Below are 5,562 nucleotides of genomic sequence, written 5' to 3' on the forward strand. Positions count from 1 at the left end.
AGCAGGATGTTTACGGTCAAATTCCCCCCCGGCCCCGGCCTCGCCACTGCGCGTGCGCACGGCCGGCGAGGCCCGGCACTGCGCGTGCGTGCGGCCCCAGGAGGCGGGGCAGAGTCGCGTGAATGACGAACGGCCGCTGAGTGACAGCGGCGCGCGGGCTCGGCGGGGGCGGGGCCTCGCCGGGGGCGGGGCAGCTGCGCGTGCGCGTCTCCTGCGGGGAGCGGCCGGGTTGTGAGGGCGCCCCGCCCTCGTTCTGCCCGAATGGGGCTGTGCGCTCCTCGTTAGCTCGGTGTAAAACGTGTGAAACAAACATTCTCTTCTTTCGCAGCCTGCTCCCTGGGAGGAGGTGGCACACCAGGTCTTTCTGATCCCTGCAGCCCCCCATGCTGCCGGGGCGCTGCAGGTGTTTGTGCTGTGGGGGTAGTTCGTTGACATGGGGAACAACTGCGGGCAGCACTCACTTTCTTTGTTCGGACTAATTTGGTTTTGACAGTATGTAGAAAGGTTTTCTTGATCCTAATTGACTAATTTATGATGGCCACGTAGGATGTAATGGAGAGGGATGTATGGCTACAACTGGACTCTAAACAGGAGTCAATCTCTAGGTAAAAGCAATGGAAAAGTAAAACAAGGACAGGTTTGGGGAACAGGGATTTTTCTGGTCTCTCTCAGGCACTAGGGAGTCTGAAGCTATGAGTACATACCATTCTGGATGAACAACAAACAGCCTTTGGTCCAAAGAGACCCAAAATACAAAAATCTCGCTAAAATAACCTCTGAAACAACACTTCTAGTGCAATGGATCATCAGTTTACAAAGGTAATGTCAGAATACCAATAAAATCTGCCTCCTGAGGGTTTAAGGAGTATTACTGCTATTTATGATACCCAGATAATATATCTTAGGGGATGATAACATCAGCAAATAACATGTAAAAACATGCAGGCTCAGTCTCCTGGTTCTCTTCCCTTAGATTCGATTTGAAGATTTCAGCATTCATTTTCGTTCATAATGTCTCACTAGATCCTTTATTCAGAATAAACATTGATTCTCTGTGTGTCCCACACGGATTTCTGGCAGATATAGTAAGATTTCAAGGGTTTTCTTCTGCAAGAAAACATTTGCTGTATCACTACTCTCCTGTATCTCCATATGGAGTTAGAGGTCCAGGCATTGAACCAGGGAGTGTCCAGGCCATCGACCACTGGCTGATAAGATGCCTGCATTAGTTTAACAGTGCTGATACATTGGGTTGCATCGAAGTCCACCAAAAGTGTGGACCAGCAAAGCTGCATCATTTGCTGCTGTAGGAAGTAGCCACTCACAGTAGGGGGAATAAAAAGCCACACCAGTAAAGTGACAGCACAGTGGTGTTGATGCCTTTTCCTGGTCTTAAAAATCAAGAGTCAAACACGTTTGGAAGGGAAAAAGGGATTTTACCTTGGTATTTATTTTAAGGATCCTTAGGCACACTACGTCCAGGTTGAATGCACCAAAACGCACACTGCAATGCACACCCCACACAAGATCTGGTATAACATTATAGTCTTACTAATTAGCATATATATCAAAAATTCCCCAATGAGAGGCTCGAATGAGCCCCCCCCCCTCATGGGTTAGCAAGCATAGTCCCGGAAGTGATGTTCTTGCAAAGGGGTGCTTACAGCTTCCTCTGTGACTTCACAGAACCTATCAGTGGCCAGTTTGAATATGGACAATTCTTTGAGCCACTTAAAGTTGTGACCGCCTCTGTGATCCACACTTAAGAATAGAAACCCTGAGGCAGAGGCTCTCTCTCGTTTCTGGTGCTGGGACAGGTGGCTGCGGGCCCCATGCGGGGGCCAGTGGGCCCAGCCCAGGCCCTGCTCGGGCCAGGCCGGGCCGGGCCACGGCCATCCTGGGGCCAATGGGCCCTGTTCCACCTGCGGAACCCCCCCACAGCCCTGCTGTGGGCAGCCGGAGCGGCCCGGCTCCCCCTCTCCAGCGCGGCCAAGATTCAGCTGAAGCTGCCCTGCTGTCCGGCGAGATCATGTGAGCAACAGCGATAAGCGAAATTCCAGCTGCAAGGCCTAGGTGAGATTAACCCTTTTAGTGCTGTGAAGAGCTGAAAACCTGAGGGAGAAGAAAGAGGAGATGCTTAAAGCTGAAATTCTGTTGTAAAGCTATGATATATCAGAGTACCCGTTGTAATTTCATGAAGGCATGGGGGGTGGAGCGTTCAACTTGTACTTGTGAGCAAAAGCACCTGTGCTGAGATAGGCAGATGCTGACGCAGCTGTAATTTAATGAGAAATTTGAACAGGGAGAGATGGAAGTGATGAGGACTTTTGCTCCAAATGGAAAAGGAGGAGACCTCAGTTCCTAGAGATGCTCCCAGAGATAGTCCTAGAAATGAAGATGAGGAGGACCCTTTGCTTCCAGGGAAGGAGAAGGGCCTCTGTTCTTAGAGATGAAATGCTCCCAGAGATGGGTGAAGAGAACTTTTGTTTCTGAATGGCTCAACCTTAAATTTGTACCCCAAAAAGCTTCAAGAGTGGACCCTCGAAAGCAGTTGTGGGAAAAGCTGGAAGTCGTGGGAAGGGACTCACATGTGAGCAGAGAACCAACCCGGGCGGCTGTCTCGTTGTGATAATGTTTTCATAGCATGGGCAAGAGAGACTCCTCTTCCTAAATGGACTGAACAAGGTTATTATGGAAGTGGTAAACAGACTGAATATCTCAAGGGTTGTCTTTTTACATTGTCAGTGGGAGAAGGGAGGAAGGTGGGGGGAGGAGAAGTGTTCTGAAGGTGTGGTATCATTTTTTTTTCTTCTTTTAGATCTGTTAATAAACTTCCTTATATTCTTTCAAGTTTGGTGCCTGCTTTGCGTTTCTCCTAATTCTTATCTCACAGAAGGTAAACAGTAATGAGTATTTTGGACCAAACCACTACACTAAATTGGTGTTTCCACCCGGTTCAAACCAAACCCGCTACACCTCCCCAAGGAACCTTCCCCTGGATGGTTCTATCTTCATTTACAAAATGCATTCTGGAGAGGACCTTGGTGCCTGGGAGCATTTTGATCCCTAACTATGAAGCTTCTAAGATGTTTAGTCTCTCAGCTTGGCAAACAAGTCCAAGAATGTAGGCAAAAGGCACTAAGAATACAGAAGTTGTAAAAAGGTATAACAGGGGTATAAAAGAAAAGGCAAAAAAATCATCATGGCATTAGTGTGAGTCAGAAACCCCAGCGCTTCAGGCCCTGACCCATGTTACTGATGTAACATCCACAGCGCCGCCTGGCTCTGGCTCTTGCCCTGCTCAGCGCTTACCTCAGTTGCATCCATTTTAGTATGAAATCCTTCTTTCTCTGGCTCAGAAGACACTAAGGATTAGCGGCTTTTGGTCAAAATTGCCTTTCTAGCTAGTATCGGCCAGTGTGTGCCAGTTGCTTGCTTAGAAGCCCTACATCATACTGCCATTGACTGAGCAGAAACTTAACAACGGGAAGGAATTACAATTATTTTTTCTTTAGTTGTTACTACCAATTCTTTAATAGTTGCCCATTTAAAAAATAAAATAAAATAAAATAAAATAAAATGTTTCTCATTGTTTTTCTCATGCTCTCTACTGTTTGAGCAAGCAATTCTTTCTATAAAAGACATCCTTTTTGAAAACAAAACTAGGAGTTATAGCTAAATTTTTGGTAATAACTACCATGTAGTTAAAAGCATTAAGCTAATACATAGGTCCAGTCTTTTCCAAATGACTCTCTGTAGTCAGTTTTCAATTTTTCCAGAGTTTAGTTTCCAGTCTTTCCATTCTTTGTTATTATAGGACTTTAAATGTATATACTTCAAAGAAGCAAATATATGCAAATCCCAGAGAGTTTATAGTCTAAATTTGGCTCAGTTTAAATCTAAAGGATTTGAATTGTTATCACATCTGTTTCTCATGGCAATATGTGACTACTGCAAAGATCAGTCAGTAATCTTGTCGTCTAATTTATTCTTGAATATATTCTAAAATTATGCCAGTCTAATTTAATGTTATTTATTTTTTCCACTGTCTAGTCAGTTTGATATTTTTCTGTTTCATCTAAAAAGAATGCTTCTTTCTGTCAAAATTAAAAATCAAGACAATCATTTGCATGGTCTAAAATTAAGGTTAATTGCCTGATATAAAAATGTTTCATTTGTACTGTGAAGATGAATGCACTTCATGAACAAGTTGGTATTTAAGCTTCAGCATAATTTTCAGACATTTTGTTAAGCATTAAAGCAATTACAGTACAGTAAATAAGGAAGATCAAAATACAGTGTGTGTTGGAACTCATGTCCATTGAGTTCCATCCACTGACCTATCAATTTTAAAATACCATAAATAAGTTTCCTTCTTTATTAATAATATATTAAATTACTGCATGGTTCTTTCAAAAGTTTGTGATTAAGTCAAGTATTTTTCAACCTTTTGCACTTACATATATTCTCCACTACTAATTTTTTTTGCAGTTTTGGTGGTTTTCTTAACTCAGCTTGAAAAGTTCCCTGAATGCCGGGGCCTGAGACAGACAATGTAACTGATCTTCCTGTCTCCATTTTTTTTTTCTCAAGAGCTGCCACAAGCACTGATTTGTATGTGGCACTCCATACTTTGCTGAATTTCTCTTCAGGCTCTGCTCAGCCACATGCATTCCAGATGGTACTTAAAAAAGCAAGTTTGTGACTACGATGTATGCTCTTGCTAGCACATAGCAGATCACATTATCCAGTGACATTTAGGAAGAAACTGAGGCAAAAAGCCTATTTTTGTTTTCAGCTTTGGTCAAGTGTATCTGTCAGGCAACAAAATCATAATTTGCAAATGCAGAACAGCTTAGTTCTTAGGAGAAAAGACAACATGTTTTTATTACTTTTGCTTAACTGAAGTAATCATTTTTCCCTGACAAACATTCTCCCTTGAAATTTGAGATCCAAATTCGCTCCTGAGTCACACACCCATCCTCCAGTTCCTTCCAATCTAAGCTGCTTTGCCCAATCACTTCCAATTACTGGCAACAATAAATTGCTTGTTTGAGCCATCAAAAAAGAAATTCAGGACAGTCACAGTCACACTTCTATCATGTGAAGTAGAAGGAAAACCACCATAATTTGTGATTTGATCTGTTAACTCTAAAAATATCAATATTCCAAGGCAGATAATCCAAGGTTTGTTCAATATGTTGGACCTTCTCTGAGGAAGAATTTCAGTCTCTGTTTACAGGTTTGCTGCAGCTTTACAGAAGAGCAGGAGGTGCTGGAAAGGGACCTGCTATGCAAGTGCACATGGACAGAAGTTTTTAACTGTAAGCCATGACTGCCCTTAGGTGATCCATAGGTGAAATGGTTTCTGAAAGTGTCATTCAGCTAACATGACGAAATCATTGTGGTGCTCTGTTCTGAACATTAGATAGACATCAGAATACAAATATTTGCACTCCAGCTGGTTGTTTAGACTCCTGATTTCAGTGTGGGCCATCTGGCACAGGTCCATGGGAAGTATGTGAAAAATGAGAATAACTCAAAACACCAATTTCTTGCCAC

This window comes from Corvus cornix, chromosome 2 (genome assembly GCF_000738735.6).
Source record: "Corvus cornix cornix isolate S_Up_H32 chromosome 2, ASM73873v5, whole genome shotgun sequence".
NCBI lineage: Eukaryota > Metazoa > Chordata > Aves > Passeriformes > Corvidae > Corvus > Corvus cornix.